Source organism: Cryptomeria japonica, chromosome 10 (assembly GCF_030272615.1).
Source record: "Cryptomeria japonica chromosome 10, Sugi_1.0, whole genome shotgun sequence".
Classification (NCBI taxonomy): domain Eukaryota; kingdom Viridiplantae; phylum Streptophyta; class Pinopsida; order Cupressales; family Cupressaceae; genus Cryptomeria; species Cryptomeria japonica.
In genome coordinates this window covers 772,149,596-772,177,475 of record NC_081414.1, presented here as the reverse complement: position 1 = coordinate 772,177,475, position 27,880 = coordinate 772,149,596, and positions in this window count along the sequence as shown.

Below are 27,880 nucleotides of genomic sequence, written 5' to 3'. Positions count from 1 at the left end.
CTTACATAGCCAAATATTTGTGTTTTTTCACCAAATCAGAAACACTTCAACTTCATTAAAGAATCAATTAACCATGTCTGTTATTTTTGGGATTGTGTGTTTATGTGCACTCTCCCCCTGCATTTTAAGGTGAATCTAGTGATAAAAAATTGAGTGTTAATCTAAGTCTTATGTTGTTAATCCCAAGATTGTTGGTTTGCATGTATGCTCTCTCCTTGCATTTTATGTGAGCCTAAAGATCAAAAACACCTAGCATATCCTTTTCTTTAGTGGGGTCTTCTTAGGAATTTCATCACCTCATAGAATAACCTCAACCATGTGAACCGAGGAGGTATATAAAAGGACGCAATAAAAATTGTACCTCAATCCAATCACATCATTTTAGAAAAATCCTAATACTTGGTTGATGCAAAAATAGGGGTTTAGGGTTGGTTTGAATGACACATTCCCAACCCACACTTGTGACAAGTTGGTGTTCATAGTATCACTCATGTACCCTCCTAGTATTTAAAGGACACATTAGATCGCTTGTTCTAGCCTAGTTTAAGACCTTTCAAGCATTAGTTGGTGTGGTGATAGAGATGTGTATCATACCCCGAAGTTACTCAAAATGTACCTTTGGTTGTTGAGAGAAGAATTATTAGGTGTATACTTGTTGTTGAATATTCTAATGCACAAGACAACTGAGAGGGGGGTGAATTAGTTTTATAAAATAATAAATCTATTCCTTATATCAGATCTACAATAAATTAACTTTAACACACAATCCACTGAAAGATATGAGCATGAAATAAAGCACACCATGCACAATGAAACACCAAATTTTATGTGGAAAACCCTATTAGGGGAAAAACCACAGAGAATGCTATTGTCAATATATGAACACCTATTAGGGTGACACCAATTAAGGTGATTTTTACAAAGAAAGGCTCACTACCAAAGGATCACTGCCCTAGAGAAAGAAAGAGAAACTCATTGACAAAGGGCTCACTACCAAAATTAAGAAGAATAAAAGAGAAAGAATCCACCATTGATGCACCTCGGCAACTGTTAGGACCTGGAGGCAACTAAGAGGTGGGGGGGGGGGGTGAATCAGTTGTCTATTAATTTCAACCCAAATATAGCTTAATCAAACTTGATGCATAATATCGGTAAACCAAAAGTTATGCCAGTTGACAAATTAACAGTTAATTACAATACTGGTAAAGTTTAATGCATGAAATAGAAAGACAAATAACATCCACAACACATGACACAAATATTTGTACGTGGAAACCCTATAAGGGGAAAAAACACTTTGGGAAACCTTACCCATAATCAGATGATACTACTGCAGATAGTATTTGTGTACAATATGGGGTTTGCACATGTAGAAAGGCCAACTGCCTAGAGCTCACTTCTCAATCACAAAATGAGAGTCACACTGACTACAATTGGATGGTTAAATCTAATGATAATGTACTACTCAAAATAGCATCTTCATATGATGGATTAAGTACCAGTTAGGCTTTGATTGCCTTCTCCAAACCTTCCTTGAATCTTCAAATGATGTCTGTGTGTATAGCTTTGCATATATCAAAACTACCTTATTCTTTTTCTTTTCTTATCTCTATTAATCTCACAAATGAGATCTTACATATATACCAAAACCTAGGACCGAATGTGTAGGTTGGCTCTCCAAGAATATTATAATAAAATCAATTACAAATGAATCAATATGTGATACATCATGTTGGATCAATGCATTTACAATAATAACCAATAAACAAAACATCTTCATAATGTGTCGTGCTGATCTGGAATAGATAACGCTTGCCGATCCATAACCTAGACCAATTTGCCATTAACATCAAATATGCAAACTTGATTAGACTAATAACCAAATCACCAAAATAGTGTCCAAACAATGTCTTCGACATAACCAAGTAATCTCCAGATGATAACAAATCATCCTCAATGTCGGTGAACAATATAACCTATCGGTGAACCAGATACCAGTGACTGTGAATAAGTCACTGAACATGCCGGTGAACATAACCAAAGATCTCCAGTGCTGATAAGTGTTGACAAGTGTTGACATCAATGACAAAACTAGTGCAACACATCCAAAATACCAACAATCTCCCCCTTTGGCATTGATGGCAACACAAGATGGAAAAAATATCTAAGTGTCAAAGTAGAAATGCCAAAAACCAAAAACCAACAATCTCCCAAAGAGATCAATTACCAGAAATCAAAATACAAAATGTATCTCTCCCCAAAAGATAATGTGTTTTTCCATAGATATCTCTCCCCCTTTGACATCAAATGCCAAAGCAATACAAAAACCAAATACAAATAGTTCATAGAACTTATTACAAAATATTAACTTATCTAATTTATCCAGCTACTCCCCCTAAGAAGTAGCTCTCCTCATCAAAGCCGGAAAAAAAGTTTCTCTATAAATTCTGTCGGTTTAATGTCAAGCATCAACTGTCTAAGTCTCTACCAATGAGGGTATAACCCCAAGCTGCTCTCTGAGATATTCAAAAGTTTCCTTAGGCAAAGGCTTATAAAAAATATCTGCAATCTGCTCTTTAGTATTCACATAAACCAATTTCACTTCTTTTGCTTCAACATTCTCTTTCAAAAAATTGAATTTAATAGAAACATGTTTAGTTTTAGAGTGAAATACAAAATTATTAGGTATATCAATTTCTGCCATATTATCACAATAAATGGTTATAGGTTCTTTGCATTTTACCTTTATGTCCTTCAACATTTGCTTAATCCATAATACCTGGCTACAATTAGTTGTTGTTGCAACATATTCTGATTCTGTTGTTGATAAAGATGTGCAACTCTGTTTCTTTCTCAACCATGAAATCAATCTACTACCAAAAAAGAATGCTCTGCTAGTGGTTCTCTTTCTGTCATCTACATCTCTTTCCAATTTGCATCTGTGTATGCACATAAATCAAAATTTTCATCTTTAGGATACCATAAACCAAGATTTGTTGTGCCTTGTAGATACCAAAAAATCCTTTTCACTGTTGATTCATGATTTTCTTTAGGATTAATCTGAAATATTGAAACAATACATACTGCATTCATAATATCAGGTCTTGTTTATGTCAAATATAGTAAACCTCCAATGATAGATTTGTATCTTGTTGGATTAACAGTTGTTGATTCATCCTTCAATGGTAGTTTATCAGTTGTAGTCATAGGTGTACTTACCGATTTAGATTTTTCCATACCAAATTCCTTTAGTAATTCTTTCAAGTACTTATATTGACTTATGAATATACCTTTATTAGTTTGTGAAATCTGCAATCCTAAAAAGAATTTTATCTCCCCAATCATAGACCTTTCAAATTCTTCCTACATCTTATTAGAAAAGTCTTTACACAATCCATCTTCTCCTCCAAAAATGATATCATCAACAAAACTTCAATAACCAGGATATCATCATTAGTCAATTTGTAATATAAGTTGTTGTCAGCATTACCTTTAGTGTAACCAAGCTTCAAAAGAAATTTGTCCAATCTAGCATACCAAGCTCTAGGAGCTTGTTTTAATCCATATAAAGCTTTTCATAACCTGCAAACCATATCTTTGTCATTTGTCAAAGAAAATACATTAGGTTGCTCAATGTAAACTTCCTCTTCAAGATCACCATTCAGAAATGCACATTTAACATCCATTTGATATACTTTATAGTTCTTATGTGCTGCAAAAGATAAGAATAGTCTGGCTGACTCAATTCTAGCTACCGGTGCAATGGTTTCATTATAATCAATTCCTTCTTTTTGTGAATATCCATTACACACTAATCTTTCTTTGTTTCTGATTACCTTACCATCTTCAATAAGTTTATTTCTGAATACCCATTTAGTTCGAATTACATTTTTGTTTTTAGGCCGGGGAACCAATGTCCATGTGTTATTCTTTTCAATTTGTTCCAATTCATCTTCCATAGCTTTAATCCAATGTTTATCTTCACATGCATCAATAACTGATGTTGGTTCAATTTGAGAAATTAGACATACCTCTTCATTTGCCAATCTTCCTCTAGTCATAACTCCTTGATACTTATTCCCAATTATCTGACTTTCAGAGTAATTCAATCTTACATACCTGGGTGTATTTACTTTCTCTTGTTCTTTAGTCACTATGGAATTCTCAGATGGTGCCAGTGTGACTGGATCAAAATTCTATATTAGTATACTCAGTGTAGGCTCATTTGTGATTATTTCTATTGCCGATTCAGAGTCCATAGACCTTGAATTACCTCTAAACTATTTATCAATCTTCACATTTGCACTTTCAACTATTTTCTGAAATCTTTTATTAAAACATCTATATGCCTTGCTCTTAGATGATTAACCAAGAAATATTTCTTCATCACTTCTAGGATCAAATTTGCCAATATACTCATCTCTCGTAATATAACATTTAATTCCAAATATTCTGAAATATTTAAGAGTAGGAGTATTACCAAACCATAGTTCATGAGGGGTCTTACCGGTTTCACCTTTGATGTGAACTCTGTTGAATGTGTAAACTGATATATTTACTGCTTCTCTCCAATACACATGAGGTAGGTTTGCTTTTGATATCATGCTTCTAGCTGCATCCAGAATAGTTTTGTTCTTCCTTTCCACAACTCCATTCTGCTGGGGTGTCTGAGGTGCTGATAATTGTCTTCTAATTCCATTCACTTCACATAATGTATTAAATTCTTTAGATGTGAAATTACATCCTTGATCTAGTCTTAAACATTTGATTTTCTTACTGGTTTCATTCTCTACCATTACCTTGTATAATTTGAATTTCCCAAAAGCTTCAGATTTCTCCCTGAGAAAAGTAACCCAACACATTCTAGAATAGTCATCAATGATTAGCATAAAATATCTATCTCCTTGTAGACTTCTAGTTCTTGCCAGACCACATAAATCAGTATGAATTAAATCAAGAACATTATTAGATTTTTCTGGAATACTCTTAAAATTTGTTCTAACTTTCTTTCCAAATTGACATTCCTTACATACCAGATTGTGAGGTTTAACAATCTTAGGTAAATCCCTTACTGCCTTAGTTGTACTAATCTTCACAATGCAATCAAAATTTACATGAAAAAGTCTCTTATGTCATAACCATCTTTCATCAATATATGCAATCAAGCATGCTTTCTCATTGTTATTCAAATGAAAGATATTACCTCTAGTCCGATTACTAGTTGCAATTTCCAAACTAGTTATGTTCATGATTTTGTATTTACCATTCTTGAATTGTAACTGAAATCCTTTTTCAACTAATTGACCAACACTCAAAAGATTATGCTTCAAACCTTCAACATAGTAAACATTATCAGTATTATGCTTACCATGAAAAGATATAGTGCCTTTTCCTTTGATCAAACAAGCTTTATCATCCCCAAATATTACTAGACCTCCATTGTATTCCTGAAAAAGTTAAGAATTTACTTTTATCACCAGTCATATATGTGAACATCCGGAATCAATAATCCATTCATCCTTTTCTTCAATTTTAGCTGCCAGGGCCTGCTCTACCAGTTGAACAGTAGGTGTCGGTTGATCTTCTGTTATTGCAACAAAAGCCCATCCATTGTCTGTCGGTTCCTCATCAAAATCATTTGTAACTCCATCAGCATAGTAACATGATTTATCTCTATTCTTCTTAAACTTGTATCTCTGATATTCAGGGTTAGGCTTATATGTTCTTTTCGCTTCTTCTTTTAATCTTCCATGTTTATTAGGAAACCTAGATGCCATATAACCAATTTTATTGTAGTTAAAACATTTAAATGGTGCTTTACCTTGATACTTACTTCCAACTAGACCTTTAGGCATTTTTCTTGCAAATAGTGCTTCAAGCTCTTCCAGTTCTTCATTTTCCCTTCTGATGTCTTCAAGTTCTCTTGCATAAAGTGCTTTCCAGTCAGATTTCTTAGATGATGATGATGTTGTAGATGATGATGATGCCTTGAAAGCTAGATCTATCTTGATTGTAGCAACATGACCAAATTCCTCAAGTTCAAAAGCTGAAAGTTTTCCAACCAAAGTATCTCTAGATACTGATGCATTAGGCATTGTTCTTAATTCATTTATAGCAGTTACTTTCATTTTATACGCTGGTGGCAATGCTCTTAAAAATTTAGAAACAATCTCATCTTCACTTAAGGATCCTCCACAATATTGTATACCCAAAACAATTTCATTTACTCTTTCCATAAAAGCAGAAATCCTTTCATCTTCTTCCATTTTCAGATTTTCATACCTGACCCAGAAGCATTCCAGTTTTGCAATTTTGATGGTGGTATCGCCTTCATTCAATGTTTCCAATTTATCCCAAATAGCTTTAACAGCAGATCGGTCTGATAATCCCATGATTTTCTGATCTGACAATGCGCTCAAAAGTGCTTCTCTTGCTTTGCAATCATTCTCTTGATCTTTAGCCAAGGTTGGTGGATTAGGTTGACTTTGTGTAGGACCAACATAGCCATTCTTTGTAACTTCCCATATGTCTTTTCCAATGCAATGTAGATGTGTCTCCATTCTGATCTTCCATATACCATAGTGAGTTCCATCAAGTTTCAAACTGTCCTTCCTAAAATAATTAGTTGCCATAGAATCTCCTCAAGCTATTAAACTTCTACAAAAAGAGAACTTAGCTCTGATACCAATTGTTAGGACCCAGAGGCAACTGAGAGGGGGGGGGTGAATCAGTTGTCTATTAATTTCAACCCAAATATAACTTAATCAAACTTGATGCATAATACAGGTAAACCAAACTTTATGTTGGTTGATAGATTAACAGTTAATTACAATACCGGTAAAGTTTAATGCATGAAACAAAAAGACAAATAACATCCATAAAACATGACACAAATATTTGTATGTGAAAACCCTATAAGGGGAAAAACCATGGTGGGAAACCTTACCCACAATCAGATGATACTACTACAGATAGTATGTGTGTACAATATGGGGTCTGCACATGCAGAAAGGCCAACTGCCTAGAGCTCACTTCTCAATCACAAAATGGGAGTCACACTTACTGCTCAAAATAGCATCTTCATATGCTAGATTCAGTACCGTTTAAGCTCAGATTTCCTCCTCCAAACCTTCTTTGAATCTTTAAATGATGTCTGCGTGTATAGCTCTGCATATACCGAAACTACCTTATTCTTTTTCTTTTCTTATCTCTATTAATCTCACAAATGAGATCTTACATATATACCAAAACCTAAGACCAAATGTGTAGGTCGGCTCTCCAAGAATATTATAATAAAATTAATTACAAATGAGTCAATATGTGATGCATCATGTCAACTCAATGCATTTACAATAATAACCAATAAAAAAAACATCTTCATAATATGTCCTGCTGATATGGAATAGATAACGCTTGCCGATCCATAACCTAGACCAATTTGCTGGTAACAAAAAATATGAAAACTTGATTAGACCAATAACCAAATCACCAAAACAAAGTGTCCAAACAATGTCTTCGACATAAACAAGTAATCTCTAGATGATAATAGATCATCCTGAGTACCGGTGAAGAATATAACCCACCGGTGAACCAGATAACGGTGACTGCGCATAAGTCACTGAACATGTTGGTGAACATAACCAAATATCTCTAGTGCTGATAAGTATTGACAAGTGTTGACATCAATGATAAAACTAGTGCAACACATCCAAAATACCAACAACAACCATAATATTTGTATAGATAACTTCAACTCATTGTTTCTGGTAGCTAACACATGAAAACTCACACTACTCAACACATTTCACCAACTCAAACACCAACCATCAAACAATCAGGGAGATAGATCCTCTTTTAGATACCTTCATCACATTTTTCTTTCTTTCACACACATACATACAACCATACACACACCTCTATTCATATCATCCTCACATATGCAAAATATCTCAAGGTCGGCTAAGTAACTCAACCGAACACAACTTAAATTAGGTCAACACTAAACATTTTGCGATGGAAAATAATTTAAATCGGACCACAACACATCTTAATTAGGACCAAAAAAAACATCAAACATGTTATACAATGATCCATAATCATTAGAGCAATAATATGAAATGTATACCCATGAGATTGACCAAACCTAGAGTAAACACCATCAAAATTTGAAACCGTGCTTCCAAAGCCCAAGAACACATGCTAACTAAATAGATTGAAGCGAAGGACATTATTAACTTAACTCCAAAACTGCAACACGAGAAACCATAATGTGGAGAAATGCAGAGCATGAATTTCATATGAAAACACTACCAAACACTGTTAAGCATACTAGTGAACACAACTTCCTTATCACAGCAATCCAAAGCACCAAATCTATAATATAACATTTTAAAATATTTCTTAATAACATATCCAAACTGCATGAAGAGATGTACAACATAGAAGATATGTTGAGAAAATCTCTCAACACAACTACATAGAGAACTCAACATTACTTAAGTCAATCAATCACTAATGACAACCAAAGAATGTTGACATTAATAACAACACATAAATAGCTCATTGTTATCAACCTTGCAACAATCTCCCCCTTTTTCATTGATGGCAACACATCAACGATAATAACAATAACTCTCATACCAAAATTCTCCAAAAACGAAGAAACAATCCATGTCACGTTCTCTCCCCCTTAGCCAGACATTCCATCTTCTCATTCTCTCCCCCTTTGTCATTAAGGACAAATGCTCAAATACAAAAATTGTTAGCTCATTTTGTTTAGCTCTTCAAAAACTTACAACTACACCTATCTCCCCCTAGAGGTTTCCCCAAATCATTAGTCCAGAATAATAGTATTCATGAAGTTCATTGGACTAATGCATCTCTATATGAGTTTAGTTTAGAAAAAGAGGGGCAATAACCTCCAATTTCTCTCAAAGATATTCAAAAGTGTCTTTAGCAAGTTCTTTAGTAAAGATATTGCACTAGTATTCGCACAAAAGATAGAAATAGGTTCATCAAATGATATTCCAATGTCCTTCAAAGTTTGTTTCATCCATAAGACTTGAGTAGAACAAGTGGAAGCAACAATATATTTAGCATCAACAGTAGACACAAATACTAAGTCCTATTTCTTATTTGACCAAGCAACCAACTAGTATCCAAGGAAAAATGTATGCCCACTTGTACTTTTCCTATCATCCACACAACTAGTCCAATTTGCATTGATATAGGAAATAAGAGTGAAATTAGATCTTATAGGATACCATAGACCATAGTCTTCTATTCCTTTTAATTATCTAAAAATTCTTTTCATAACAACAACATGTGTCTCTCTGGAATCTTGCTGGCATCTAACCACAAGACAAACACAAAGTATGATATTTGATCTAGTAACATTCAGGTACAATAATCCTCCAATCATTGATCTATATTTTCTCTGATCAGTCTTTGGTGATTCAACATATTTGTTCAACTTACAACTAGTAGCGATAGGACTAGATACAAGTTTAGCATTTTCCATTCCAAAATTATTCTACAATTCTTTAACATACTTATATTGTGAAATAAATATACCATCATCCTTCTATCTAACTTGTAAACCAAGAAAGAAATTCATCTCCCCAATCATAGACATTTCAAACTCTTCTTTCATCTCATCAAAAAAAATCTTACACATACCATCATTTCCTACAAAGATTATATCTATTGGAAATTGACACTCATCTAGTGACTTTTGATGCTTGATTTATGGTATGGAGTTTTCATTGATGGCAACTCTTCCTGGTGATTTGATCCAATGATCATGACTCATCGTATCCAGAAGATGGAGTTAACCGGTAGGAAGTTAATCGGTGAAGTAGAGTATCTCAACAATGTTTTGGTCAGAAATGATTTCCGATGATTGCGGTAATTTTGGTGGTTTATCTTGTGTTATTGGTGAATGGAAAGATCCTTAGGAAGTGTGTGATTATACTCTTTTAATCTAGTGTTATGGTTTGTTTGATATTGAAGTCGACTTGAAGCTATACATTACACTTCTTGAAGCCAACTTGAAGGAGATTATTTTTGTATTAAGACTGGATATATAAGATTGATTTTGCGATTGATTTTTGGTACATTAGCATTGTGGCAATTATTTTTGGTGTGATTGAGTGCAGTTTCACATGCGCATTTTGTTCATAGACAATCATGTAGCTAATTGAAACATAAACAGAGAATTTAGCAAAGCGAAGGAAGTCAGAGATTTAGTACTTAACCAGAACTCATTCTTGCATTATTAGATACTACTTGAGAGTTCATTTTATTGTATTTCCTAATTGTAATAAAATTGTAAGTCAGTGGGACTTCCCTGAAGGTTCAAGCCTTTTGGGAAATTGTAATTGAGCAATGAGCCTGAATGCAAGTGCATTTCCCATCTATGTAATATTTATGTAATCTTGGCCATATTATATGAATATTGTGGGTTCATTCTAGCCTCACCGTGGTTTTTCCCTTTTCAAGTTTCCATGTAAAAATTTCAGTGTTGTGGATCTGTGGTTTATTTATTGTCTATTTATATTCCTTTCTATTGTGCATTGCTAACTAGTGGATAAAGAATAAGTTTTTGGATTTAATTTTTGATAGATCATTGATTCACCCCCCCTCTCAATGATCTCTGATTCTAACAATATCATCCACATAAACAACTACAATCAAGATGTCATTTTATACAACCTTAAAATAGAAATTACTATTAGTAGTATCTTTTTGAAATCCTTTCTTAAATAGAAAATACCTGTCAGGTCTTGCATATCAAACTCTTGGAGCTTCCTTCAGTCCATACGACGCCTTCTTCAACTTTTAGACCATATCCAAAGTGTCTGATAGATTGAATCCTTCTAGTTATTCTATATATAATTCCTCTTCTAGTTATCTATTCAAGAATCCAGAGTTTACATTCATCTAATAGACCTTAACATCCTTGTGTACCAAAACATCCAAAAACATTCTGATAGCTTCCATTTTTGCTATAGGAGTATAAGTTTCTTGAAAAATTTATATATTCTACTTGTGAATAGCCTTTACATACAAGTCTTTCCTTGTTTCTTACTATGTTTCCACCTTCATCCAATTTGTTCTAAAATATACCCATTTAGTTCCTATCACATTCTTGTCAATTGGTCTTTGGACAAGATCCCACGTTCGATTCTTTTAAATCTATTCCAATTCTTCTTTCATAGCTTTCATCCAATGCTGATCATTGCAAGTATATTTTACTATTTTTGGCTTTGTCTTTGAAATCAAGCATAAGTTCACCTATTCTTCAGTAGCTTTACTTCTTATGATAACACCTTTGTTCTTGTCTCCAATAATTTTTTTCTCTGAATGATTCTTCTGCACATACCTCAGAGTCGTAGGAGAAATTTCTGAAGCATATTCCTTATCATCTTGTACTTCTATTTCTTCAGCCTTTTCTTCTTCTTTTTTTTTGGTAGACTCGTCAAATTCATATCCCATCTCTACAATTGTATTTTTCAAAGTGTCTTCATCAACATTCACATTTGTGCTTTCAATAATCCTTCTCAAGAATTTTGTTATAACATCTGTAAGATTTTCTTTTAGTAGAGTACTCAAGGAAAATACCTTCATCAACCCTTGTATCAAATTTTCCCAAATTTTCTTCATCTCTTCTAATATAACATTTGCTTCCAAATACTCTAAAATATTTCATAGATAGAGTCCTTCCATATCAAACTTCATAAGATGTCTTCCTATGATTTCTTCTAATTTGTACTTTTTAAAGAGTGTATACTGCAGTGTCTATTGCTTATTTCCAATCAACTTGATTCATTCTATTGGAATCCAAGAACACTGAGAGGGGGGAGGGGGGGGGGGGGAATCTATGTTCTACCGGTATAATCAATTTTAACCTTATTAATAATGCAGTTCAGTAACTGATAAACATAAAAGATTATAATAGAAAATAGAAATGAAGCAGCCACAAGAGTATACATGATAACACAAAGATTTATGCATGGAAAACCTTAAAGAGGAAAAACCATGGTGGGATTTGTGACCCACAATATCTATCCACTGGCAAAATGAATAAATATTACAATAGGGCCCTACACATGCAGGAAGGCCAATAGCCTAGAGCACACTGCTCATCACAAAATTAGCCTCACTGACTGCTAACACCAAATATGGAGTTACAAACAAAATTTTGAACTCTGAAAGTGCATCTGCTATGTTGGATGAGTTTTGGTTAAAGCATAGTCTGTACTAGTTTTTACTATGTCCTCCCTTATTGATATCTTGCTTCTCTTTCCAAACCTCTAAACCAATATCCAAGACCAACTATAAAATATTACATTCAGATTTTGTTGATCAAGATCACTCACACAATATCACATCACTATATTCCATTCCATTATTAAATAACCTAACTAGACTAACTTAAATACTCTTCCCAAAAATATAAATGCCTTATCTAGGATTACAATGATATTACAATTTATTTACATGTTGGTCTAGACAAAAATGAATTCATTAAACTTTGAGACTGATGCCTTTGATCGTTGTTGTGTAAACATGTTGGATCAATCTCCCATCTCAGCCTCATATACCGGTTCCTAGTTTGTCGGTTTCCTTTGTCTGTTGGTGCCAGTTGCCAAACAATGAATACTGATGAGTACCGGAACTTAAGTGACCAACCCAAAATTTTTTGTATTTCCATCAATAACAACACAACTAAACCGGATGAGTGTCAATTGTCAACACATTCATCATTGCTTGAGCAGCCCTTTGAATTGTTCCATTCATCCTTTCAACTACACCATTCTGATGCGATATCTTAAGAGGAGACAAATGTCTTCTTGTCCCATTGTTCTCACAAAAGGTGTTGAATTCATTAGAAGTAAACTCTCCACCTTTGTTAGACCTTAATCATTTGATTCTTCTATCTATCTCATTTTCAACCATGACCTTGGATTTCTTAAACTTTTCTAGAGCTTCATATTTTTCTCTTAAGAAAGTAAGCCAATTCATTTTAGAGTAATCATCTATTAAAAGAATGAAATTGTTGGCATTACACACTCACATGAGAATAGTTGATGTTCTCATTGATGACAACCAACTGGTAAAAGGGCTCTACATGATTCTATTGGTTATACCAGCAATAGACTTCGCATACCGACACTGACAGCTACACAAGTTTCATTCACACCGGCATCCATTTTACACCAGCAATGAATCATACCGACACCCTAGGCTGACATAGATAAAGTTTTGTTTATGCGAATTATATTGTAATATAATTAATTATTTGTAGCCGACATGATGTATTGTAAAGGCTCATATATGTATGAGATCTTGTAGGTCATTTTGTAAGTAAGAATATGTATTTTAGGTAATGAATGTAAGCAGAATATGAGAGTGAATAACTGTATATGCATTTTGATGTAATTATTTTATGAGCGAATAAGAGCAAAGCAAAGCGAAGAAAGGTTTATGGAAGAGGTATCTGATAGAGCTTAAACCAGCATTGAATCCAGCATTATAGATGCTATTTTGAGCATTACATTGTCATTGGATTTAACCATCCAATTGTGTAGTCAGTGTGATTCATGTTTTGTTGTTGAACACTGAGCTCTAGGCTATTGGTCTTCCTACATGTGCATGCCCCTATTGTATAAGCAATATTTATTCATATTGGCCAATGAGTAAATATTGTGGGTCACAAATCCCATCGAGGTTTTTCCCCTACCGAGTTTCCTCGCCAAATAATTTGTGTTATGGTGTGCATTAATGGTTATACTATTATTTCTCTTTACTACATAATTACTTGTTTACCAATATATTAATTTAGGTTGTAAAGTTGCAAACAAGTTTAAATCTTTTGTTTACCAGTTAGACACTGATTCACCCCCCCTGTCAGTGTCTTTCAGACTGATCAAGTATCTAACAATTGGTATCAGAGCCTAGTCCTCTATTTGCAGAAGCCTAACAACTTGAGGAAGATTCTGAAACTGGTACTGATGGAAAGTTGAGACAACAATTGGAAGGATCGCTTGAAAATTTTGATGCAGAAAAATTGAAGAATATCAAACTAGAAGATGAACTTAGAACTGCTCGAGAATTTATCAAAGCACTTCAAGATAACTTGGATATAGCAAAGAATAAGAGAAAAGAATTACATGTGCAATTGCAAAATCAAGATGATGAAGAAAAAGAAATTCTCAGATATATTATAGAGAAATTGAGACAAGAGAATAGTAACATGAAGAATGAGATGCAAGATTTAACTATGAGACTATGCAAAGATATTGAAGATAGAAAGAAGAATGAGGAAGATTTAGCCAGAAGACTTAATGAAAGTTCAGATGAATCTCTAAGGATTATTTATGAAAATGATATGCTTAAAACATATTTGATTCACATGCAACATGAAAAAGAGGAACTTTTGAGACAAGTTAGCACTTTGGAAAGTGAGTTGGTCATTGCAAATGATTACAAAGACAAATTTAAGAAAAATTCAAATAATCTTGATGATATGCTGAAAAGTCATAAACCTGATGGAGAAATAGTTGGACTTGGATCTGGACATGGATAAATCTCTAGAACTGCAAACAATCATGATCACAACAAATCGGTAAGGCAACCTAATGCTTACAAATTTAATGAAAAATGTTTTAATTTCAATAAATTTGGTGATAGAGCAAATCAGTGCAGATTTAGGAATAATCAGAATACAAGCTTACCCACCGGTCAATGTTCCAAATGCAATAAAAATGGTCATAACTTAGATAATTGTAGAATGAATGTGAAATGCTATGTTTGTGGTAGATTTGGACATTTATCTAATCAATGCAGAACTCAAACTAGTCAAGGTTATGAAAAAGCAATTCAAAGAAATAATGTAACTTGTTATGCATGTAACAAGATTGGGCATATTGCAAAATTTTGTAGAAGCAAGAATTCATTGGAAAACAATAAAGGATCCAATAATAAAGGCAAAGAAAAGGTGACTGAAATCAAGCAAGAATTTTCTAAACAATGGATTAGGAAGAGAGATCAAAGTAGTGATGAATCTATCTTTGCACCGACAGGAGGTTCTTCATCTAACTAAGGAGTAATCCTAAGGGGTAAGGCAACAAATTGAAAATCATGCATTTTACCCTCAAATGGTGGTAGGAATTGTTAGTTCTTCTTTACTAACAGACATGTTAAGTTTTCACTTAACTAAAAGCATTTAATGCAGTTGTTGGCAAACTTTTTGGTTATAAAGCATGAAAAATCCTTCATTTAGAATCACAAAGCATTCAATTTTTTGAAGAGTGCAAAGAGAATGAAGGCATTCTAGAGGTGAAGAAACTAAGATATTTTCAAGGCATTTCAGAGGATTTCACTTGTAGAAAAGGTATATACTTTAGTATCATGGCTACTTCATCTTTTGTTCCCGAATTCATTGCAAACCCTATTGTGGTAGCGAATGTTAAGCATCCTAGACCCGTTTTTAAGATCATTCCTAAGATTGTTAAGAATGATGATTCCATTGGAGCTTTTTCTAAAATTTTGAAGGGAGTTGCTTTTGCTGAGGATCCAAGGATATATATTCATTGCAACATAGAGAATCTAGGGTCTGATGATTTGAAAAACTTATACCAAAATGTTATATCTAATGAACAAGGTTTAATCAAGCCAGAGCATAAGATTGTTGAGGATTTAAGATTTGTTGATATCTTGAACATTCCTGAATTTTCGGATGATGTAGTTCATCTTGTACTTAGCAGGGCTCATGGTGAGTTTATGTGGTTAGATTTAGTTTTCAAAATTACTAAGGAGGCAATCAAGGCAGTCACTAGTTTACCCTCCATTGGTTTTAGACCTGACAAGAAGAAGAAGATCCCAAACACGGAAGTTATGAACCTAACCGACATTACATCTCATAGTAGGTATCTTAGGGTTAATGATATCATTGATGAGAATGTGAAATATGTGAGTATGGTGATTGGTTACAGAGTTGCTCATACAAATAGGTTAAATTTTGTTTCTAGTCTGTGTATACATAGTGCATCTGAGATGGTGAAGAACAATGCAAAGATTGACATTTGTGAATGGCTAAAGGATGAACTGATAGACAATTTGGGGAAGATCAAGGGTGATAAGAAAGGAACCTTAAAATTTGGAAACTTACTTGTATGCCTAATGCTTTATTTCTCAAAGGAGATTCCTGGTATTGGTCTCAAGGACTTTGCTTATGACATTACTATTAGAAGACAAATTATGGAAGCAATTACTAGCATGGGTACTGATGGTGACAAGCAGGTAAAAGATTATTTCAAGAAATTTTAAACTAGAATGAAGGCAAGGGAAAGGATTCCTCAAAGCATTGTGGACAAATATGACAATTTTGTAATGAAGAGAGATGAGACATGGATGGAGGTTGTTACTCCTCGAACCATTTGGATAAAGATTTGAACATTCTTGAGTCTTATGCAAGGATACTTCTTGATGCACCAAGGGAGCCGACCGAGAAGATATTTGGTACAACTGAAACAATTGAGAGTGATGTATCTATGCAAAAGCAGAGGAAGAAAAGAGATAAATTAATGAAAGATGCTTCGAAGTTTGTAGCAGATGTTAAGAAAGGATTTATGGGACTTGAACAAATGAGTGGTATTGCTAAGAGTATGAAGGAAAGTAAAACTGCACAACAACTGGTAGCTCATGTTTCTTGGTTGTTACTTCTTCTGAGACAGAAAGTGATAAGGCAACATAATTTTAAAGAGTTAAAAGAAAGAAAAGGAAACCTTCACCGGCACCTACTCCTTCTCCAAAGAGGACAAAAACACTAAAGAATAAACAACAAACTATGAGAGAGCCTAGCATTCAGAGAAAGAAACTTACACAAAAGAAATCGGCACCTAAGGTATCAGATATTCTATCCCAGAAAGAACTTGTGAATGAAATTACCCAAGATGGAAACCTTAGTAATATCAATAAATGTTATCATACTTTAAAAGATTCTAATAAGGAAACACTTGAGGAAAGTATCATTCTACATTTTGTTATTTACAAGAAAGTTTTAATTGAGGTCGTTGATGATTTGCCTAATGATCTTTATCTGAGACTTGAAGCAAAAAGAATGTGTATGATGGAACTTGACAAGAAATTAAAAGTTGAAGCATTGTTGGTGGTTCACCCTATCAATTCCTGGTAGGAGATTAATGAATTGATTCTAGAAGCTAACCGGTCAGTTTTTTCTAGTGGTTACCAACGGATTATCTTAATGGCAGGCAGAGTAAAAGAAATTGCAGATGAAACGACTGATAAATGTGATATATTCTTTGTGGAAAAAGAGAAGAAGGAAGAGAAGGATAGATAGAAAATAGATAAATCTTTCACTAAAGTATATCAGAAAAGTGATAAGGGTAAGAGAAAAGTTGGTGGTATTCCTGATTTGACTATCAAGGATAACCTACCCCCACGGGCTAAAGACACACCACCGGTAGTTGCAGAGGAACAAGTTGAAGAACAAGCTAAGGAACAAGTTGAGGTATAGGTTGAGCATGAGGAGAGAATGATAGAGGAAGTGAACACTAAGAATATTGATCCAGAGTCAAACATTTTATCTACCATGAATGTGGATAGTTGGGATATCAATGTAATAATAGATAAATCTTCTGATAATGTTGAGGAGAAGAAATCTGAATCTATAAATGTTGAGACTTAGTAAAAGGTAGAGAAACCAATAGAGAAAGAAGTTGAATAGATCACATCTGAATCGACAGTGGATACAAGTGAGGTAGGAAAAGAGAAAGAGGAAATTGTGAAGGTAGTTGAACAAGTTTTTGTTGAAGCTAAGAAGAAAATCATTACAGAACCCAGTACATCTTCTATGGACTTTAGGCCGACCAATGTGATAGATGTTTTATTAGATTCTATCAAGAAGATCACTGAATGCAATGCCTTAGCATTTAAGGCTATTGATGACACCTTACCTATTTTACAACAGATAGCACCGACATGTAAGGTAGATGATGTTGTAGGCTCTATTGGTAAGCTAGACATATTGTCTAAATTCATTTCATCTAATATTCAGTCAATTGATAAGATTAATGAGGAGACAATTAGAGAAAGGGTAAATAAGGAGAAGACAAATTTCATAAACAAATCTATTAAGGATTGTACAGGAAAGTTAGATTCCTTATTACCGGCACTAAATTCAACAATTTTGGAGTTTAAAGAACTGTATAGAGAAGTTTGCAAGCCACACCATTTGACTGCTGATGTCGATGATCAGATTAAACAAACACAAAAGGAAATTGATGATATAGCAGATAACTTGATTGGTTCTTTAGAACTCACTTCAATTTTGGATCAAGAAACGACAGTTTATGAGGAGAAAATAGAAAATCTTGAAAAGGAGAAAGCTAGATTAAGGTTGAAAGCCTGCGAGTTAAAGAACAAACTTGGTCCTAGATTGGACAATCTGTTGACACACCAAAATGGACTATCTAAGGCTACTATTCTAGGAGGAAGATCACTGGAGGAACAAATGCATCATCTAATCGGCATGATCTGACAGACTAAGGATAGCATTTTTGATAGTTCTAAATTTTTGCAAGGACTTAACTTGGTTGTAGCAGATATCTTTCAGATTTTACACAACCAACTCTAGGTATTTTGGTACATTTTTTATTTTTTTATACTTTTGACATCCTTTTTCATTGATGTCAAAGGGGGAGTGATAAGGAGAAATAGGTATACAAAAGGAGATCATTTGCTCAGGGGGAGCACTTTCAGTTTTGGCAATTTTGGTTTTTGTTTTTCCTCATGAGTGTTGTCATCAATGCCAAAGAGGGAGATTTTTGGCATTACACACTCAGATGAGAATAGTTGATGTTGTCATTGATGGAAACCAACTGGTAAAAAGGCTCTATAGGATTCTATTGGTTATACCAGCAACAATCTTCTCATACCGACACTGGCAGCTACACAAAGTTCATTCACACTGGCATCCAGTTTACACCGGCAATGAATCATACGGGCACCCCAGGTTGACATAGATATAGTTTTGTTTATGTGAATTATATTGTAATATAAATATTTATTTGTAGCCGACATGATGTATTGTAAAGACTCCTATATGTATGAGATCTTGTAGGTCATTTTGTAAGTAAGAATATGTATTTTAGGTAATGAATGTAAGAAGAATATTAGAGTGAATAACTATATATGCATTTTGATGTAATTATTTTATGAGTGAATAAGAGAAGAGCAGAGTGAAGAAAGGTTTATGGCAAAGGTATCTGATAGAGCTTAAACCAGTACTGAATCCAACATTGCATATGCTATTTTGAGCATTACATTATCATTGGATTTAACCATCCAATTGTGTAGTCACTGTGACTCCTGTTTTGTTGTTGAGCAGTGCGCTCTAGGCTATTGGCCTTCCTACATGTGCAAGCCCCTATTGTATAGGTAATATTTATTCATATTGGCTAGTGAGTAAATATTATGGGTCACAAATCCCATCGAGGTTTTTCCCCTATCGGGTTTCCTTGCCAAAATATCTATGGTATGGTGTGCATTGATGGTTATACTATTATTTCTCTTTACTGCATTATTACTTGTTTACCGGTATATTAATTTATATTATAAAGTTGCAAACAAGTTTAAATATTTTGTTTACCAGTTAGACACCAATTCACCCCCCCCCCCTCTTAGTGTCTTTGGGACTAATCAAGCATCTAACAAAACTACATGTCACCTTGTTGACTTCTAGTTCTAGTCAGATCACAAAGGTTAGTGTGCACTAATTCCAATAGTCCAGTAGAATATTATTCGTTAACTTTTAAATTTCTCCTCGTTTATTTTCAAACTTGATATTCTTTGTAAAATTGCATTAGCAAGTTTTGTGATCTTCCAAAAATCTCTCATAGCTTGAATTGAACTAATCCTCACCAAATTATCAAAATTAATGTGACACATCCTCCAATGCCATAACCAACTCTCAGTAATCTACGCCATCAAAAAGTATCTGCCAACAGTCCTCAACTGATATACATTTCCATTTGTCCTCTTTCTTATTGCAATCACAGTTTTGGACCTTTTTCTGATCTCAAACCCATCATCCTTAAAAACAATATTATATTCATTTCCATAAATTTGACCAACACTCAAAAGGTTATGATTTAAGAATTTAACATAGAAAACATTGTTAGTATTATGTATACCATCAAAATTGATTGAACCAATTCCAACTATCCTTCTAGTCTGATCATCTCCAAATCTAACAACTCCTCCATTAAATTTTTCAAGCTTTACAAACTTACTCTTGTCACCAGTAATATGATTTTAACTTCCACTATCAATAATCCATTCATCTTTATCTCTTCTAGCAGTAAAATTAGATACAACAGTAACTTCAGTTTTAGCAGCATCTTCTAGAGCTTTTTCCTTCAAAATTTTGCCAGGGTCAATAGAACAAGATTCTTTCTTTATAGATAGGAATAAGTATTCACTATCTTCTTCATAATCAAATTCATCATTAGAAATATGTTCATCTTCTTTAACATAATAAGCCTTCTTATTGAACTTTCCTTTAAATTCCTCATTCTTTTGATTTGCAATTCTATCAGGACATCTAGAAGCACAATGACCTATCTTTCCCCAATGGAAACATTTAAAGGGCAATTTGCCTTTATACTTTTCGGTTCCTTTCTTCATTCTTCTCACAAATTTTTCCTCAATCTCATCAAATTTCTCTTCATCATATTCCTCATTTTTCACTAATTTAGTACCCTTAAATGTCATTTTTGTTCTTGCACTAGTAGTACCAAATTCTATCATCTCAAAAGCAAGTAAAGAGCCATACAAGTATTCTTTAGTATACTTATTCTGATTATGTGATTCTTCTATTACTAAAACCTTAGATCTATAGGGTTTAGTAAGATTTTTGAGTACCTTTTTTCACAACTTCATATTTCAGTAAGTTACCTCCAAGACCTTTGATCTCATTTACAATACCATATATCTTTTGTAGGTAGGTAGTTATATTGTCTTCTCCATCTATCTACATGCATTCACATTTATTTTTAGAATTATGCAAGTTAGCTTCTTTAATAGTATCATCTCCTTCATCAGTCTTTTCTAATTTATCCCAAACTTCATAAGCAGATTCCAAATAGACAACTTTTGTTAATTCAGTCTTAGAAAGTGAACTACAGATAGAAAACCTTGCATTTTGATTATCTTGAAATTCCTTGATCTCATCCAAAGTGTTCACCCTAGTCTACAGTTTAGAGTACTTATATATAACAAAATTTTATACGTCATAGCCAAGAGAAATTAGGTAGCCTTGCATCTTCAATTTCTAGAAAGCATAGTCAAATCCATCAAACATAGGGATTGACAATTTGTGCACCATCGGGACCTCCTCAAGTGGTTAAGCTCTTCTCTAAGGAGCCTTAGCTTTGATACCCATTGTTGAATATTCTGCCACACAAGACCACTGAGAGGGGGGTGAATTAGTTGTATAAAAACTTAAATATATTCTTGAAATCAAATCTGCAACAACTTAACTTTAACACACAATCCAATGAAAGATATGTGCATGAAAGAAAATGAGAAACCATAGCAGACCATATGCTGGATATTAGAGTTGTTGGGATATGTTTTTGTCATTGATGTCAACGTATTCCTATGTTGTCGAGAATTGGTGTATTTTAGAGAGTTGGTTTTGGTGATTTAGAATAGGTGTGTTGGCATTTTTGATGTTTATGTTGTGATTGTCATTAATGGACACACACTTGCATTGAGATCCCCTTTATATGTATGAACTAAAGCTCAACCGGTATCTGTTCCAACCAGTATGTTGTATTCTAGTCTTAAGACTATTGGTGATTTTGCAGAATGTGTTTCCCGGTCTGAAGCGACATGTCGACCCTAAGCAGTTCATAGATCTCAAGCTATATGAGGGAGCAAAGTGGCATAACACATTCTTACCAGTCTTCATTTTTGTCAAACTGGCAACCGATATTTTGTATGAACCGGTAATACTCTATGATGAGTTATCAATCCACCGATTGTTTGATGGTGCTGACACATTGACGGTGCTTTTTGTGTCATGTTACTGAGTATGTATAGATTCATTGAACCTAGGAAATTGAAATGTAATCCTATTGGACCGACATGAAATCAGACTCCTTTAAAAGGACATCATGTCTAGGGTTTTAGGTGGTTGCTGAAAGGGTTTATGTTGTGACTAGGGTTTAAGGTGGTTGAGGAGTTGAAAAGAATATGAATGTGTAGAAGACTGAAGTAATGCAGGAGTGCATTAAGAATGAGCTATCAAAGATCTAACCAAGTAGTCTGTGCTATTAGATAGATCAAACACTTGTTGATTACTCACATCTTTGACAAGTCTGTAGCCCTTAATCGGGTAGGCCCAAAAGCCTTTTGTAAAATCCTCTAACAAGGTGGTTCACCTCTGTGAATCTAAAATCCTCTAGCAAGGTAGTCTTTAATCAGACTTATCTCCTAATAGAGATTAGGATTCCTAACAGGATCTGTTCTGGTGAAGAACATTGTAAGACCTTAACCAGTCTAACCTTAACCGGTCTGTTTTCTATTCTGCAGATAGTGACTTGTGAGTTCCATCTCACCATGGTTTTTCCCATTTGGGTTTCCACGTCAAATATCTTGTGTTATGGTTGTATTGCTTTTGTGGGTGAATGATTTATTTGCATTTTGGTTTGCATGTGTGATAACCGGTCTGTCTGTTAAACTGTTTTATCGGTTTATCTTTATACTGTTTAAGTGTTTTAGTGCAGTGTTTTTTGGCATACTAATTCAGCCCCTGCTCTTAGTATTCATCAATTGGTATTAGAGCCTACCTTTCTATAAGTTTAACCACTTGGAAAGAGATATGGGGGATCACACCTTGAGGGAACTTACTCAACGTCTCACTTAGTCTGAGCAACCCTATGATGATCTTATGGTCAAATACAAGGCATCTCAAGCAAAAATGAGAGAACATGTAGAAAAGCTGATGGAGCTATCTGAAAATAGTTCTGCAGATGAAGCAAATATGGAAGCCATGATAGTAGAAGTAAATAAGCTAAATGATTCAAACTCTGATCTGAGAAAGGAGTTGGAAGGATTGACTATCCAGTTTAGTCAAGAGATTGAGAATCGAAGGAAAGCTAAAGATATGGTGAAGGATAGAGATCATGAGATCTCCAAGTTGAAACAAGAGACTAGTGCACTGACTGCTCACCTTCATGAAAGCAGAATGGAAAAAGAAGGAGTACAAGATGAACTGAACATAGCCATCTCTGAAAATGCAAGCCTAATGGAGACAAATACTGCTATTTCCAAAGAACTCTCTGAGTCAAAGGAAATACTTGCTAAGTTCAACAAGAGCACTATTAAGCTAGAGAAAAAGCTTGAGTCATCTAGAGCAGCAAAGAATACCAATGGACTTGGTTTCTCTGGTCATGAGGAAGGAGAATTCTTAGGAACAAATTCTGAAAAATCAAAGAAGCAATCAACATTCAAAGGAAAAGGTAAGCAAAAATTCAAACCTGTTTGCTTTAATTGTCTTAAAGAAGGACACATTGCCAATGTATGTAGGAGCAAATCCTACAATAATTTTCCTTACTTTATTAACAATACACCTAGATCCAATAAGTTCAATGGTCATTGTTATGCATGCAACAAGTTTGGGCATAGAGCATTTGAATGTAGGTCTGTCATGAACAACACTGGAAGATATCCTTAGAGGACCAAAGGAGCTGGTCCAGAATCTTTTTTGAACCAGAACCACAACCAGTTTAATGTCTTCAATCATCAGCCAAGAAGCGATGGCCATCAAGCGGCAACCGGATGGAGAGAAAATTGTATGATCTGTCATGGTCATGCTCACACTACTGCAACATGTAGAAGGAAGAATGGAAACATGAACAATGGACCTTGGAGAGCACCTGGATTGGTTTGCTATCACTACAACAAATTGGGTCACATTGCAAGATTCTACAAAAGCAGAAAGAGTATATCTGATGATATACCGGTCACTCAGGAAGGAAGAATTGATGTTGAAATAGTTCAAGTGGACATGAACAAAACCTGGAAGAGAAAACTAGTAATGTTGGAAGATGAACTGGTATCTGCACCTAGTGTGGAAATATCAGAACTGGCAAACTAAGCCTCAAAAGGCTTAGGGGGAGCAAACGACAAAATGTTTTCGAACCCCTAGTTTACACCGATAAAAGACCTTAACTGGTATGTGATACCTATCGCTTGGCAGAAGACCAAAAATGGTAAAAAGGCAAATTAGGGTTTATGCCCTAATGGAGGAGCATTAATGGCAGTAGGTGAGAGACATGTATAAAAGCATTTTTCAAATCATTTCTCACTATCTGTTTTCAAGTGAAGAAAAGTTTTTCAAAGAGTAGAGCGAAGAAAAGGTGATTTGAGGTGAGATTTCAAGAAATTGAGAAATCAGGAAGGAGATTCAAATTCAAATTGCAAACGGTCAAGTGGAGAACACAAAGTGGTGATTCAACAACCAATAGAGTGTGGAGTGAAGGAGAATCAGAAAGCCCTAAATTTCCATTTTAAAGGTATTTCTTGAGTTCTTAAAATATTCTACAATGGCTTCCACATCTCATACCAGTTCTAGTGCATCTACTGAGTTTGAAAGTTTCATTCAAAGGAAGTCAAAGTATAATGCTCTATCACAAGTTCCAGCTGGAGTGATAGTAGAAGAGGGAATTTCTAACTATATTGATTGCAAGATTGAAGACCTAGGGTCTCTAGCCATCCACTCCCAACTAGGTCTATTTTGTGGAAAGGATAAGAAAATCAAACCGGATTATAGTATCTTAGAGAAGAAGAAACTCCGCAATGATGTATACTTTCTGGAAGACTTTACAAAGGATCATATTAGGATCATTTTGAGCAGAGTCCATGGTGACAAGATGTACCTGGAGAGGACACATGATATCACACCATAGGTAATTCATGCAGTCATCGATTTCTGCAACACAGGGGATGTGCCAGCCCTAAGGACAATAAGCAAAATGAAAATGTCAAGGCTCACCAGTTCAGTGAGCGATTCATGAGGCATGATAGTCAACTCCATCAAGGATGATCTAGTTAAGTATGCCTACATAGTGATAGGCTACCGAACATTCTCTGCCAGTAGAATTAACTCTGTAGCTATTGCAGCGGTAAATGCTGCTTACCGGATGATTAAAGAGGATGCATCATTTGACCTATGCATCAGTATGCAGAGGCAACCCCTATCTAATCTAAAGTCGATCAAACAAGACAATGCACTGAGATTCAAGTTTGGACAACTATTGGTTGGGTTGTTCTTCTATTTCCAAGGCTACTTTCCTAGAGTAGGAGATGTCCAGTGGTCTCCTGACCAACCGGTAACCAAGCAGATCAAGGAAAGCATTCAAGCAATCGGAACCGGTTACCCTGATGTGTTGAACAAGTATTTTGATGAGTTCAGATAGAAAATGAGACAAAGGATGAGGATCTTAGTTGACATCATCAAGAAATATGAAGATGACATCTGTTTCACCATCCAGGTGGACAAATGCTTAATGGAGGCTGCTGAGCCTAGAATAGAAGAAGTGGAGCCAATGGGCTATGAGGTGATGTATGATATGTTAGAAGGGTATGCCTCAACCCTTATTGCCTCACCTCTTGATCCTAAGGAAAAGATGAATAGAACCTATCTAGAAAGGATTGCACCGGTCAAGGTACCCTCTATTAAGAAAGGAAAAGAACCAGCAACAAAGAAGGCAAAGGCAGTGCCTGCAGCATCGGCACCGGCTACTATTGCAACTCCAAGAGTGACCAAGCAGTCACCTGCAAAGAAGAAACTGGAAGTGGCATCGACAAAAGTCTTTGAAAGAAAAAGGAAGACTAAGTCAAATGAACTGGACTCTAAAGAGACTGAGTTTGAGGGGATGCCAAAGAAGGCCAGACAGACGAAGAATATGAAGAAGAATGAACCGACAGTGTCTGCACTAGTAAATATTGATATCTCCTCATATAAACCTTTGACACATTGTCAAAGAACAATAAAGAATATTAGGAGAAAATTACTTCATGCCTTAGTAGATTATTATGATGATTTTAGTGATGAGGAGAAAGAAGAAGTACTATAGGAGATTATTATTTATTTGTGTAAGAATGACCAGTCGCCATCAGAGATTAAATCTCAGACACCAGATTCCTTATATAAGGCATTAGATAATAAATGGTGCATTGCCATAGAAAAAGAACATGAGATTAGGGAGAAAGTCTTTGCACAGTACTTTCCCAACCTCTCAAACTCAGAATTATTTGATGTTTTGGACCAAAATAAAGGACTCTTCTTCACAAGGACAAGAAGACTCTGGTTGTTAGAGGGAAGAGTTGATGATGTTGAAAAAGACACTGATCAGTATATGGATCATGCTATCCATGCTCACAAAGCACGTATGGCCAACCTGCAAGCGGAAAAAGAACCAATTATATCCAAACCAGATGAAGTTTTTGATGAAGAAGGAAACCCAGTTGAAGAACCAATCGACACTATTGATGTCGATGCCCTGGATGTAGAAGATGTCACTCAGGATATACCTTCTGAGGGAATAGGACAAGTGCAATAGGCCAAACAAGGTAGTGAGCAAGCTGAGGATAGACAAGAAGAAGCTAAGGAATAGGCAGAGAAGAAGAAGAGGGATGAAGATGAGAAAAAGGGGAAAGAGGAAGAGGAGAAAAGAAAAGATGAAGAGAAAAAGAAGCAAGAAGATGAGAGGAAAAAGAAAGAAGAAGAGGATAAGGAAGAAAAGAAGAAGAAGGAAGAGGAAAAGAAGAAGAAGGAAGAGGAAGATAAAGAAAAGGAAAAGCAGAAGGAAGAAGAAAAGAAGAAGGAGGAAGAGGAAGAGAAAGAAGAGGAGAAGAGGAAGGAAGCTGAGAGGAAAAAGAAAGAAGAGGAAGACAAGGAACAAGAAAAGAAGAAGGAAGTAGAGAAAAAGAAGAAGGAAGAAGAAGACAAGGTAGCGGAGAAAAGAAAAGCGGAGAAAAAGAAAGCGGAAGAGGACAAGGCAGTAGAAGCGGTGAAGAGCACATAGATGGAGACTCCGAAGGCAACCGGGAGTTAAGCCAAACTGGCTGATATCACCAGTCCTATCGATCTCCAATCTGCAAGTGAATCAGAGCTAATGTAGAGCATCAAGGTTGCTCAAGAGCACCTTGAAATCATTCGAAGGAAAAAGGAGCAAGATATAATTCAAGTGGCTGTAGACACCCTTACCGGTTTGATCCCCGGTACCAATCTTCCCAACACTAAATCATCACTAGCAAAGCTTAAGCTACTATGTACAGTAGTGGATGATCAGGTGCAGAGCCTGGAAGAAGTAGTTGAGGCAAATGTCAAGAAAGAGCATCAAAAGGCTCTTAACATTGCTCTGGTGAAGAAGTTGAATGAACTCCGATCTGAACTGCAGAAAGACCAAAAGGATATAAGGGACACTTTGGATGAGGGAAATCTGCTACTAAGCAAAATTTGTCAACCCCAACTATTCTACAATGATGTGCTAGCTCAAAAGCAAAAGCTTCAAATGGACTTACAGTCTTACTTGAGCACATTTAAGCCACCTTATGATTCCTTTGCAACTTATGGGAAAACTGTTCACCGGTTTCACATCCAATCAGCCAAAATGGAGCAAGAGATCAACACATTGTCTAGAGATTTGTAGGAGCTTCAACTGGTTCTACTCCCACGTTTGCAAATTCTTCAGAAGTGTTATCTAAACCTGGATGCCTTGATAGTTACACAGGAAATGAGAACAGTTGATGCCATGGAAGAATAGGTCTCCTAGATGCAAAT